Source organism: Lagenorhynchus albirostris, chromosome 15 (assembly GCF_949774975.1).
Source record: "Lagenorhynchus albirostris chromosome 15, mLagAlb1.1, whole genome shotgun sequence".
NCBI lineage: Eukaryota > Metazoa > Chordata > Mammalia > Artiodactyla > Delphinidae > Lagenorhynchus > Lagenorhynchus albirostris.
The window spans coordinates 47271633-47286445 of NC_083109.1; the positions used below are offsets into that span (position 1 = coordinate 47271633).

Consider the following 14813-nt stretch of genomic DNA (forward strand, 5'->3'; position numbering starts at 1 on the left):
ACGGTTTGGGGTTTGGTTAATAAGTTCATTTTTGAAAAAGTAAATAAAATCCCCCCGAAGCCCTGCTGTCAGGACGGGAGACAAGTATGACAGCGCAAGAGCAATGCTTCCCGGGTCCCCCGGCAACCCTCCCCACAGGCATGTGCACACATTTCAAGAAGTCCATTCATTCTTTCCAAAGGAAGAGTCTCCTTTGCAGAATCAGGAATGAAAACTCCCTTTCATCTATGTGGGCTTCCTTCCTTTTCAGAGTATTGCCTAGCAGAAGTCTTCACTGGGCTTACACGGAACAGGCACAGATCAGGGCAGACGGAAAGGAGGACAGTCAAGGCAGGGCTGAGGGCAGGGAGTTGGTGGCGGGTTTGGGCGTCCTTGCCAGAGGCTACTGCCCAGCGCCACGGCCTCAGCTGCCCACAGGGGCCCGCAGGGTGTGGAGATGAGACACATGCATGGGGCAGGGTCTGTGGCTCACTGGACGGTGGACGCCCATCTCAGGTGGGCAGGCTGTGCTCTGCCCTGACCAACGTTGCATGAGAATATGCGCTTAGTACGGCCAGAGCTTCTGCTCTGCCAAGAGAGAAGCTGCACATCTGGACTCAGGCAACATCTCTTGATGTTGAGTAATGAGGACGGACGCTCTGCCGCCCCGACTCTCCCTCTGCTGATTCTGCTCCAGGCACACAGGTCTCCTGGCTGTTCCCTGAATGAGCTCGGCTGGCTCTGCCTCCAGACCCCTGCACTGGCTGTTCTCTCTGCCTGCCCCACTCTCTCCGCAGCTGTCCACGTGGCTCCGTCCCTCGTTTCCTTCAGCCTTTGTTCGAACCTCACCCTTGTGGAGCCCACTGACCCTTCAATGTGCCTCTCCTGCACCCCCCCGCCCCCACTCCTGCTTCTGACCCTGCTCCACCTCCTCTATTTTTCCATTACCCAGATCATCTTCTAGCACACCAGGTAATTCTTATTATGATGCTTATGTTATTGGATGTCTCCTTCCTTAGAATGTGAGCTCCACAAGGACAGGGGTCTTTGTCTTGTCCTCTGATGTATCCCTAGTGCCCAGAACGGGGCTAGCACATAGTATGTGCTCAATAAATACTTCCTGAATGAATGGTTGAATTCAACAATTGTAAAGCACTCAGCCAACCACAGGAAACCTGTCAACTGTCAGCACTGTGACCTCAGGTCGGGTCCAACTGCCCAATTCTTTGATCAGGAAAATGGAACACCAACGTGTCTGCTAAATATGTAAGCACAGCATTTTTAAAATAAATTTATTTTATTATTATTTTTTTTTTTGGCTGCGTTTGGTCTTTGTTGCTGCGCACGGGCTTTCTCTACTTGCAGCGAGTGGGGGGTACTCTTCGTTGCAGTGCGTGGGTTTTTCATTGCGATGGCTTCTCTTGTTGTGGAGCACAGGCTCTAGGCACGTGGGCTTCAGTAGTTCTGGCGCGTCGGCTCAGTAGCTGTGGCTCTCGGGCTCTAGAGCACAAGATCAGTAGTTGTGGCACACGGGCTTAGTTGCTCTGTGGCATGTGGGATCTTCCGGGACCAGGCATCAAACCCGTGTCCCCTGCATTGGCAAGAGAATTCTTAACCACTGAGCCACCAGAGAAGTCCCTAAGCACAGTATTTGGTATTAAAGCTAAACACAGAGCTCCTCACTGGATTCTCTATGAGCTTAAAGGAAGGGTATGGAACCTAGGTTTCAGAGAGTGAGGGAAAGGGTGTGGTAAGGCTATCTGGAGGAGTTGATGCTTATATCACATCTGAGAAGATGAACATGAGTTAGACAAGCAAAGAAACCAGGACAGAATTGACTAGGCAAGGGAACAGGATGAATAAAACATGGTGTCATAAATTAACATGGTTTGTGCTGAAAACTACAGATTATTTACTATGGCTGGAGTGCAGATTGTGAGTGAGGAAGCAGAGACAGATGAGGCTGCAGAAATAGGCAAAGGTCAGTCTGGAGAGGCTCCTGTACTCTAGGCTGAGATATTTGGATGCACAGGTGCAGACCATCTGTGATGATCAGGAATCACTGTTGACTCTACTGAAAAAACCTTATGATGATGGTGATGATGAAGGTGTTTTTGATGGTGTGATGGTGGTTGTTATGGTGATGATGTTGATGTTGATGGGATGACGATGGGGACAATGATGAAGATGGTGATGGTGATGATAGTGATGGTGAGGATGATGATATGGTGATGGTGATGGTGAGGATGATGATATGGTGATGGTGATGGTGATGGTGGTGGTGGTGATGGGGTGGATGATGATGATGATGGTGACGGTGATGGTGATAGGGAGGGTGGTGAGGATGGTGAGGATGGTGGTGGTGGTGAGGATGGTGATGATGATGATGATGATGGTGATGGTGACGGGATGGATGGTGATGATGACGGTGATGATGGTGGTGGTGGTGGTGCTGGTGGTGAGGATGATGATATGGTGGTGGTGATGGTGGTGGTGGTGATGGGGTGGATGATGATGATGGTGACGGTGATGGTGATAGGGAGGATGGTGATGATGGTGGTGGTGATGGTGGTGGTGGTGATGGTGAGGATGGCGATGATGATGGTGACGGTGATGGTGATAGGGAGGATGGTGAGGATGGTGGTGGTGGTGGTGGTGAGGGTGATGATGATGATGATGGTGATGGTGACGGGGTGGATGGTGATGATGACGGTGATGGTGGTGGTGGTGCTGCTGGTGAGGATGGTGATGATGACGGTGTTAGTGGGGATGGTGATGATGATGGTGATGGGGAGGATGGCAATGATGATGGTGGTGGGGAGGATGATGATGGTGAGGATGATGATATGGTGATGGTGATGGTGGTGGTGGTGAGAATGGTGACGATGACGATGACGGTGATGGGGATGGGGAGGCTGCTGCTGCTGATGATAGTGACTGTGATGTAATGATGAGGAGGACAATGATAATGATGGTGGTGATGATGAGAAAGATAATGATGCTGCTGCTGATGACAGCTAACAGTTTTTGAATATTGACCATTGAGCACATGACCACTGAGCATACTGACCATATGACTAAGCACAGAACTGCTTTAAAACTTAATCCTCTCAACTAGCCCATGAGGTAGGTACTGCTGTTATCCCCACTTTTCAGACAGGAAATTGAGGCAGAGAGAATATATGCCCAAGGTCACAGCACCAATACAAAACAGAAAGTGGACTTCAACCCCGTTTGTATGACTCCAACCCAAGCCAGTCATGGTTTGAACCCAAATTGCTTTCAGCAGCAAGAGAAGAGATGTGGTCTGAATGCTCTTTTCTGGAGGACTTTGAAATTCCAACATTTACTCAACTGTCTGCAAGATGCTGGAACTCTTCACTTCAAGGTTGGTGAGAAACCTGCTTCTTGCCTCAAAGTTTTTATTAGTAACCCAAGCCGAGCCTTTCCGAGGCAAACCACAATACAGCAGGGATTTCCATGCCAGAGTCAGAGCTAAGCTTATTGTGCAATGCGGAGCCTTTGAAAGATACCAGGCTGGTTAAAGTTATCAAGATATTTGCATTCTTGCCCTTCTGTCATTTTTTTGTTATTCTCTGTCCAAACACAGTCTTGGGAACTGGTGGGCACCACAGCTGCCAGATAACATCCAACAGTGGATGGCAGGCGAATCCTGGGCAGGCAACCAGGACTTCCAAAAACAGAGTTGGCCCGAGACACGGGTGCTTCAGGCGGGCTTATCACCTGGCGCCTCTTCAAACCCATGCTCTTTAAATATTTACTCAACATTTATTTAGTGGAGAGGGGAGGAGAAACTCATCTTCCATTAATAAAAAAATGTGTATAGAAATCAAGCCTCTTACTAATGCATTTCCACTGGTTCAGGCATAGTCAATATTCTGAAAAGTATTCTGCAAAATCTTCCCCCATTTTTTCCGTAATTGCTATCCTCTTTCAAGTTTCTTTTGCAAAAGAATTACTCTTAAGTAGGCAACTTCTTGTTGGTAAATTCAAAGTTTTAACATCCAATATTTAGGTAGTAAAACACATTAGGCATTGTTCAACTTTAAAATTTCAGCTGGTGACACTATTTACAACAGCCAAGACATGGAAACAACCTAAATGCCCATTGACGGATGAATGGATAACGAAGATATGGTACCTATATACAATGGAATACTACTCAGACGTAAAAGAGAACGAAATAATGCCATTTGCAGCAAACATGGTTGGACCTAGAGATGATCATACTAAGAGAAGGTAAGTCAGACAGAGGAAGACAAATACCATATGATACCATTTATATGTGGAATCTAAAATATGACACAAATGAACTTATCTATGAAACAGAAACGATTCACAGATGTAGAGAAAAGACTTGTGGTTGCCAAGGAAGAACTGTGGTGGGGCAGGGATGGATTGGGAGTTTTGGATTAGCAGATACAAAGTATTATGTATAGGATGGATAAAAAACAAGGTCCTACTGCATAGCACAGGGAACTATATTCAATATCCTGGGATAAACCATAATAGAAAAGAATATTAAAAAAAGAATATATAAATATATATGTATAACTGAATCACTTTGCCGTACAGCAAATTAACACAACATTGTAAGTCAACTATACTTCACTAAAATTAAAAAAATAATAAAATTTCAGTCGGTGGGATGATGTGAGTGCTTGCAAAGTACATGTGATAGAAATAGGCTGGCAGTAGCAAAAAGCAGGAAGATCTGTTTCATTTCTATTATAGGTGGCTGTTTGCTTCAGGTGGAGGGAATCAGCTTATCGGTCTTCAGTTGCGTTGTGCGGGAACCTGAGTTACGCGGCACCATCTTGTTTTAGTGCTCTTGGTAGGTCAGTGACTTGAGAAGGTGTTCAGGTGGCCACTCCACAATCTAGCTTTGGGCACCCAGCTGAAAGCCATGGTGATGTGCCAGGTTGGAACCACTTCCTTAACTGCGTGTCTTTACTGTGTCCTCTTATCAGAACTGACCCAGGATCATGTGCTCCGGGAGTGGAAGGAGATTTCCCATTAGTGGTGGAGGGTGACCCTGGGTCATCCCGCTTGTGATTGGTATAAAGCGCCAACTGGCTGGATGGCTGTGGGTAGGGGTCCAGTCTGGGGCTGTGTGTCTAAGTGGGGCTTAAACTCTGGCCTTCGTTTTATCGCTTAAGGTCTAGTGCAGTTAATGAAGCCGGACCAAAGCTTCCTATGACAGTACTTCAGTTTCACACTTCAATGACAAGCCACTAAAATCACTCCCAGGTGATTACTATGGACTTTTATCTAGGAGGTTCAAAACCTCTCTTGCCAGACAATTAGCTTAGCTGGGCACAGAGGGTCCTTCCCCTGGGCTGACGTGCAGGGTATTCCAAGGAATCCTTTGTACCTGGACAACAGCACGAATGACTGCTGGTCCTGGGAATCCTTCTTGTGTTCTGTTCATGTGGTGTGCCCTTAGAAAGCATCAAGGCTTGGGCTTCCCTGGTGGCGCAGTGGTTGAGAGTCCGCCTGCCAATGCAGGGGACGCGGGTTCGTGCCCCGGTCCGGGAAGATCCCACATGCTGCAGAGCGGCTGGGCCCGTAAGCCATGGCCACTGAGCCTGCGTGTCCGGAGCCTGTGCTCCGCAACGGGAGAGGCCACAGTAGTGAGGGGCCCGCGTACCGCAAAAAAAAAAAAAAAAAAAAAAGAAAAGAAAGCATCAGGTGTCAAAACAGAGATGCTCTCAGATGTTCTGCTAAAAATCCTCCCCATTGCTGGAGGAACAATACCACTGATAATGAGAAGGGGCCCGACTTTTGCTGCAGTTTGTAGATGCTGACACGAACGTTAGGAGCTGGGGCTTCAAGCCAGAGAGGTAAAATTGAATCATGTTTTCACTCACCTCCCCCAGGGCTCAGAAAAAGCAAGATGCAGAGTTGCAACTAAAAACCCAAGGCATGGGGTAAAGCACGCTGAAGTACGAGAGAGAGAAGTTCCCCTGAGGCTATAAAGGGACTGGAGAACAGCGGCAGCTTTGAGTTTTTGCATTCTCTCCTGGAACCTACAAAGCAGGAATGGAAGATAGCTGCTGGCCGGTTGCTCCTGTGCTCCTCCGTGTAAAGAAGTTGGAGGCTGTGATGAACCGCAGTTATGAAGCAGGAATCAGATAGCCTGGTCCGTATCTCAGCTGTGTGACCCAAGGTGAGGATTTCAATTTCATTAAGGTTTCAGTTTTCCTTGTCTTTAATGGGAAAGATAACAGTACCTACCTCATATTGTGGTTTGGAAACTAGATAATGCATGCAAAATTCTTAGCATCGTAGCTGGAATGCTGCAAGCCTTCAATAAATGCTGGATAATATTACTGTTGCCAGGGTCATGATTATTTCAATTAACTTGTAAGAAAAGTGGAACCAACTGAACTGAAATGGACTCCTTCACACTTTGTTCTTTACACAGACACAAGGCAAGATGAGCAGGCATCTTCCTCTCTTCAACTGTATCTGGGGGCCACTTAAATGGAAGCAGGCACTCAGGAAGGGTTTCCTTTTCCTTCCTCCTCTCATAAGAGCTGCTGCCTATCCACGGAAACGCAACCCAAGTTTCATATTCCAACAAACACGTGATTTAGGATTCCCCAGCGGTCTACGGGGATGGCCAACGCAATGGTAATATCCAACCCACCCCTGGATCCGATGTTAATTACAAGTGAAAAGCAGATGGTGTGGAAATCGAGGCCCATCTGTTCCCCGTCTGTGGGAAGTTTCCCCGGCAGAGAAGACAGAGCCACAAACAACTTCCTCTTGCCCCAAGAAAGACGGGACTTTTGCATTTAAGAAAATATCTTACTGTTTGTCATGATAAGATTGTCTCTGATCTACAGAGAAAACCACAGAAACGTTAGGTCAGACAGCCAACAAGGCCAGGTCAGTGGGACAGCCTCAGGAATGCAGACCGCGTTCCCAAGCTCAAGATCTTACCACAAGTGAAGCATTTTGGACATCAGAAAATATTTGAATGTGACTTGTGTTCTGGTTCGTAAAACATCCCCACACCCACCCCAGATATAATTCCAGGTATTAAGTGGCCTGGATGAGGGAATTATTTGATTGGATTCTATTCCTCATACTTCCATTACCTGTCTTTTTAAGAACTGACAAAGAAGTAATTTTCCCTTGCCCTTTCTTTGAAGAAAACAAAATCTACTAATTGAAAGGAAGAAAAATAAACGTCATGGCTCCTGTAGGGAATGCCAGTGTCCCTGGGTCTGGTCAGGTGGGCACTTTGAATCCACTGATAGGAGCTGATAGAGAAAGCATTACCTAATGGACGCGGAAAGCACCTCTCCTCCATTGTATTTCATCAGCCAGTTTGCACCAAACAAGGTGCCTTTGACCGTGGACCTAGAGGGACCCAGGGGGTTGTTTACTAGTGGTAATCCAGTGTGTAAAGAAGCGTGTGGTACGTGGAGCAGGTGCTGTTGATGCCCCTTGGAAAACTTAAGACACCCTGGCAGCTTCCTTCCCAGGATGGCTTCCTACCTCACCTGGGGCCAGTGGCTCCGTGCGTTTCTGCCTGAGGCCACCTCCAGTGCTAGAGAGCTTTCCTCAGCCCATGGGCAGAGCTGCCTGAAGGTGCCCAGGATAACAGCGGCACAACCATCAACAAGAGACAGGAGTCGGGGTCACCACCCCCACTCACAGCCTGCTCAGCCCCAACTGAACAATTCTGAGTTGGGTCTACACTGCTCCCCCAAGATCCACAGTGGGATTAAGCCCAGCTGCTCACCGTGTTAACCAGCTCTTTCATACCCCCTTGGTTGGCTCCCCTCCTTTCCCTGTCTCGTCTCCCCTCTCCACTCCCTCGCTTCTGCTTCCAGGGCTTCACCTCAAATAAACTTCCTGCAGCCGGCGGTGTGCTGAAGCAGGCTCGTGTCAGCTCACAAGGGCCAGTTATTAAACTTTCAGCAGTGTTGTAAGTTCACTGATGTATTGGTAGCTTAAAATTGGTCACGGTGTAGGTATTTACACCATGGAAATGAGCAAACGCTACAAACCACAGCTTTTTTTCCCCAGGAGAGCCAACTGTTAAATGTCTGCCAGTCCACCACAGTCTTCAGCCTGGTCCTTGCCTCCGGGTTTGCTTTGGAAGCAAAGAGCGCGAGTAGCAGGTGCCCCACTGAACCAACCCGTGAGCATTTATGGAACAAAAGAATCAAATTTGCCATGATTATTACAAGCACTCCTTCACTGGCCAAATTAATGATTCTTCATGCACTCAACTATTGGAAGAGGATTGGCTTCTAAATTAAGAGTTAAGGAAGTAGGCAGAGAAACTGAAAGAAAAAAAAAAAACCACCAGAAGCTACTGCCACTTGAAACTCATTCAAGACAAAAGTGTAGAAGAAAACTTTGGGACCCTGGGTTACACAAAAATTTATTAGATAGAACACTCAACTTTTAAGGAAAACCAGGAAAGAAAAATATTGATAAAATGGACCACATCAAAATAAAATTTAAAAAAACAACAAAACTTTGCTCTTCAAAGACACTGTTAAGAAAAGGAAGGCCACAGACTGGGGAAAAAGTTGCAAAATATATATTTATAAAGTACTTGTATTCAACATATATAAAGAACATTTAGAACTCAAAAATAAGGAGACAAACAACACAATTAAAAACATGCAAAATATTCGAGCATACACTTAAAGAACATAAATGAATGAGAAATAAGCTCATTAAAAGATGCTCAACAGGACTTCCCTGGTGGCGCAGTGGTTAAGAATCCGCCTGCCAATGCAGGGGACATGAGTTCGAGCCCTGGTCCGGGAAGATCCCACATGCCGCAGAGCAACTAAGCCCGTGTGACACAACTACTGAGCCTGTGCTCTAGAGTCCGCGAGCTACAGCTACTGATCCCCCGTGCCACAACTACTGAAGCCCATGCGCCTAAAGCCCGTGCTCCATGACAAGAGAAGCCACCGCAATGAGAAGCCTGCGCACTGCAATGAAGAGTAGCCCCTGCTTGCCGCAACTACAGAAAGCCCGTGCACAGCAACAAAGACTCAATGCAGCCAAAAAATAAAATAAATTTATAAAAAAATAATAACGAATCTTTAATTTCATAAAGTTAAAAAAAAAGATGCTCAACATTAATAGTCATTAGGGAAATGCAAGTAAATACCACAATGAGATACCTCTACACACTCACTAGAATGGTTGAAATTTAAAAGACCAGCAGTATCGAGTGTTGGTGGGAAGGCAGGAACTCTCATACATCGCTGGTGGGAATACAAAAAGGTACACGCATGTTGGAAAAATGTTAAAAGATGAACTTACATACCACACCCAGGTATTTACCCAAGAGAAATGAGACCATCTGTAGACACTAAATAACTCTTGTACACGGATGTTCATAGCAGCTTTCTTCATAAGAGCCCTAATCTGGAAACAACCCAGATGTGGTTGGATAAAAATGGTGGTACATCTGTACAATGGGCTTCTACCTGGCAATAACATGGGATAAACTCCCTCTGTACACAACCCATACACACGACTACAGGGATGGATCTCAAAAGCATTAAGTGATGAAGGTTACATCACCAGTAATAAAACATACCAATGTCATCCCCACCCCCCCACCATGGGACATGCTGAAAAGAGCACCAGGTCACAGGGGTACTTCACCTGAACAGGTATAACCTCAACCAAATCATGAGAAAACAGGACACAAACTCAAACTGGCCTGGACTCTTCAAAAGTAGGTCATGAAGAAAGACTAAGGATGTGTCATGGATTGAAAGCAACTAAAGAGACATACAATTAAATGCAATGTGGGGTCCTGGGTTGGACTAGAAAACGAAAAGCTGGTCAAATTTGAATAAGTTCTGTAGTTAGTTAAGAGTACCATACCAGTGTTAGTTTCCTGGTTTTGATAACTGTATTCTGGTTATAGGAGAGGTTACCATTAGGGAAAGCTAGGTGAAACATATGTGGGAATTCTCTGTGCTATGTTTGCAGATTTTTCTGTAAGTCTAAAGTTATTTTTAAATAAAAAGTTTTAAAAATGGTGATTTTTAGTATGCAAATTATACCTCAATATAGGCGATCAAAAAAATAAGCAGTTCCCATTTCTCCAAATGTGACCTAGAGAGTCTGTTGTTTCTTTGAGGAAACTGAAATGAGGACACGGTAAGCACGGGGAGCTCCATCCTCATGTCTCCCCCGACCCATCTGCTACCTTATGTTATGCTTTAATCAAGCACGACCTGTTTTTCCCTGCTTTAGATACACATGTAAATACATATGTACATGCATACAGACATATACAGACACATTTATTCTGCGTATGCCTTCGTTCAAAAAGGGGGGATGTTACTGCTAAGAACTGTTAAACTTTTTCAACAATAGGATATTTTGAAACATTCAATTTAGGTCTAACTTTTTTTGGGAAGAAACCCATCTTTAAGAAAAATGGAAGTGGGCAGGTGGTTTTGGGGATGTCTGTTGAGTTTGAGGTGGACACAATGATGAGCTGGTAGATGTTTAGTAACCGACACTCTGGGTGCAGGGGAAGTCCTGATATGCAGCATTTGCCGATTTCCATATTATAAATATCACCCCCACGGCCAATGTTAGGCCACCTCCGTGATGGTGAAGTCGGGAAAAGATGTGCATGGGGGAATTCCCTGGTGGTCCAGTGGTTAGGACTCTGTGTTTCTACTGCAGGGGGCACAGGTTCGATCCCTGGTCAGAGAACTAAGATCCCACATGGCAAAAAAAATAAATAAATAAAGAGACATGCATGGTTGACTCTTGTGAGCCAGGTGGAGCCACTGCCAGCACACCACGGGACAGATGTGGCTGGTGAAGGGGGCAGGACTCAGTATATTGGTGACTGGGAAAGAGGATCTCACGAGTGTTTGGAGGTGGAAGAGTCCTCTTTATCTGGCTGATAAAAGCCATAGAAAAGTCACGTTGTCAGCATCCCAGGAGAGCAAAGAAGACGTAGGGAGAAAAGAACCACAGTTTGCCCTCACGAGTGTGTGAGCTGCAGAGTTAGGAATCATCCAGGGACCCGAGCCCCACGAGGATGCTGTACCAAGGAAGCGCGTGCTGCCTGCAGACCCCAAAGGGCCGGGGCTCTGGACAAGCCCAGAGCCCTGTGCATCTCGTTGGCAGCACGTGGCAGAGGCCAAAGAACCAATCAGATGGTGGAGAAGGCCCTACATCTCAAGCCACTGGAAGTGAAGGGAAGACTTAAAAACTGGGTTTGGAGAAGTGTGGGGAATATTCACATGTAGTGTTTTCTAATTAGACTCCTTTTCTATAATTTTGGGTTTTGAGGTCAGTAAGGATGTCGCACAGGCCTGTCTGTGCCTTAAGAGAGAAAATGCAACACAGAGGAAGAACGGCATGAACCTAACCGCTTGGGAGTCTTGGGGAAAAGTATCCCAACCAGGTGTCACAGACCTGTGGGAGAAGCGAGTTACATCTGAGTCGTCCGAGCTGCCAAGCTGAAACTGCCTTTCCTCCCTCCCTTCTTTCCTCCCTGCCTCCCTTTCTTCCTTCCTTTCAACACATTGGCTACTAAAGCACCATGTTTACACTCTGGCTAAAAGCACTGCCTCCTTCTCAATGTGACAAGATTAGTTAGGTTTGTCAGTAGAAAGCCCACACTTATTACGTGGCTTCCCTCAGTGGTGAAATGATTCAGCTGACTTGGAATTCTCTGCCCATTTGGGTGATGGGGCAGGGAAGAGGACAATTTAATAAGACAAACTGATTATTAACACCGAGCCCCATTTCCCCACGAGAACATGCTGCGAGTGAGAAAGGAGGTGTATTCTGGAATTTTCTTTATGCCTAAGGCACACAGTGAAGGATACACGCGGTGGGCCATGTTCAATGCACGTGGTGTGTCTTTTTGTGCACCTTTCAGGCGGTCGGCCTTTCCTCGGCTTGGGTTGATGAAACCATGGGTGTGGTGTATTTGCCACCCAGAGGAGAGGGGTCCCTGAAAGCTCAGGGCAATTCACGATGCCCTCCAGTCATTTACAGAATGACTTTGGGGGCCTTCTTTTTCCCATAAGATAAGAGAACTGGTTTGAGGAGGTCCTTTGATGCGCTGATAATCTCCATTTTATAAATAAGAAACTGATGTTCCTGGGGGGATGGACCAAGTCCTGGGTGCCACTGCATGAGAAGCAGGTCTCGTGAACTCTTTCCAGACTAGCGGTTTTCGGGACACCGCCTGGAGTAATTTGGTGATTATCTGCTGTCCTAAGTTAGCCAGACACCTATTTTCCTTTCCCCTCGTTGAGACTAATGAAAGAAGACATATTGACCATTCTTGAACTGTGAATCTGACAGGTCGGAATTGGATGATGGATTTCTCATCCATCAGTGTTCTCTGGCTTCAGTTGCCTTTAGTTAGGAAGTGTCCAGTCACCACCAGGGGCCTCCGAAAGAATTCACCTTTGCTGCCGCCGAGCCCCACCAGGATCGCGGGACCTTCTCTGAGAGGTGATGTCTCTTATTTATTAGCAGCAAGTACATGGGTTCCTCTCCTCCTGTGAGTCTTTGAGCTGAACAACAAGCACAGGTTTTGCTGTCTTTTTCGGGGATGCTAACAGCTGTTTGGGGCGTTTATTAATGCCAGAGTTTGCCAAGGCTGTGTCGAACTCAAAGCAGTTTTCCAAAATTGTACGGAACTAGAAAACCACACTGCTTTACCTAACAGAAGCGAAAGTATCTGCTTAATCCAAGTACATGAGAGAGCAGCCTTTAGCAATACTGGACAGGGCCCTCCTGAGCTCTCCTGCTAACTCTCAGGACCCTTTCTGTGTTGCCATCTCCTTCCAAACAAGGTACACTGGCTTTGTCATCGTGGGCTGGTGGAAGTCCTTTCTCGCCTCCGTTTGGTTTCTCCAATGGACTCTCCTCTCTTCACTAGCCCAGTCCACTGCAAAACCAGGACATGGAGAAAGTCGAGACACGTTCAGAGTTTGCTAACCTTTATCTCAGCTCCGCCTCGCTGCCTCTGGATGCTCTGATGTGTTACTCTGGGAGGATAGGAGCTGCTATTTGAGGACCCCGTGCTGTATGCACGGTGTCCTGTGAGAGGCTCTGCATGGTTTCCTACTCAGGTGTAACAGCAACGCCATGAAACTGACATCGTCAGCAAGCGCCGTGTTACAGGTGCAGAAACTGAGGCTCACCGAGATGAGGTAACTTGCCCAACGGCCCACGGCAGGAAGCTCACCCCAAGCCCAGCGCGACTGCTACTCCCATGACATTCTCTCCCCACCCTTCCTCTTCCCCTCTCCCTAAACTCTGCTGCAAGTGCATCTAGGGTAGGGCTAGCAAAGAGAAATATAACGTGAGCTACACGTACAATTTACAAATTTCTACTTTTTTTTGTTTGTTTGTTTTGTTTTTTGCGGTACGCGGGCCTCTCCCTGTTGTGGCCTCTCCCGTTGCGGAGCACAGGCTCCGGACGTGCAAGCCCAGCGGCCATGGCTCACGGGCCCAGCCGCTCCGCGGCATGTGGGATCTTGCCGGACCGGGACACGAACCCATGTCCCCTGCATCGGCAGGCGGACTCTCAACCACTGAGCCACCAGGGAAGCCCAAATTTCTACTTTTGAAGTAATATTTTTAGTTCAAAAAAAAGTAAAATATTATATTGCTTATATGTGGAACCTAAGAAAAAATGGTACAAATGAACTTATTTACAAAACAGAAGTAGAGTCACAGATGTAGAAAGCAAACTTACGGTTACCAAGCGGGAAAGGAGGGGTGGGATAAATGAGGAGACAGATTGACAAAAACACACTACAATACAGAAAATAGATGACTAACAAGGACCTACTGTATAGCACAGGGAACTCTACTCAATACTCTGTAATGACCTGTATGGGAATAGAACCCAAAAAAGAGTGGATATATGGGTATGGATAACTGATTCACTTTGCTGTACAGCAGAAACTAACACAACATCGTAAGTCATCTATACTCCAATAAAAAGAAAACAAGTAAAAATAAGCAAGTGCAATTAATTTAATGTGTTTAAAAACTAAATATATCCACATGATAATCACATAATTATATCACATGCAATTGATATCAACATATTAATGTGCTATCTTACATTCTCCTTTTCCACACTAAGGGTTTGTGATCTGGTGTGCTCCACACTCACCACACACCTCAGCTGGGACGCGCCACCCTTCAAGGGCTCCAGAGACACCTATGGCTGGTGGCAGCCACGCTGGGTATGCACAAAGAATGTCCCGTTTTCCATCTTTGGGTTATTTCTTCTCAAATCGCATTGTTGCCGTTGGACCCATTCCTCTGCCTTTGTGATCAACACTTCGGATTCACTGCCTGCCTTTTCTGAATCATCTTCCTTGCTTTCCCACACTGCTGGCTGTTCTCAGGTGGTCCGCCCACCTGCATAAGTTCCCTACGACATCACCCAAAGGGGCACCGGCTTGTCTGGTTCTCTGAATGCGCCCTCTCTTTTATACCCCAACATTTTATATTTCCATGGTGTGCGTTCCTGGAAACATCCCAAGGCAGACCTGCCCATTCAACACACACCCTCTCTCTGCCCCACCCCCCTGGTCCTGGGTGTCGTCTTCACTTGCACAAGATCATTTAAGAGGCTTGGGGTGGCCATCCCACTGTCAGCTCAGGTACGGCATCACTGCACGTTAATGGTTTCATCCGCGGTCCTTTTACACACCTCGTCAGGCATTCTGTTATTAAATATTTACCGAGTACCAATAATGTCAGAGACACATCCTGAGGGGCTGAGGAAGAGGTAAGGATTATTCCCATCT

At 46.5% G+C, this 14813-nt stretch overlaps 1 protein-coding gene and 1 non-coding gene across 2 annotated transcripts in view; one reads left to right on the top strand and one right to left on the bottom strand.

Annotated features, from left to right (window-relative positions):
* Positions 1-14813, bottom strand: part of SLC24A3 (solute carrier family 24 member 3) — a 455864-nt gene that overhangs the window by 137575 nt on the left and 303476 nt on the right. The gene's annotated exons all lie outside the window — the stretch shown is intronic.
* Positions 10653-10725, top strand: TRNAR-UCU (transfer RNA arginine (anticodon UCU)). The gene has a single exon. It is a non-coding gene; the product is annotated as a tRNA-Arg (tRNA).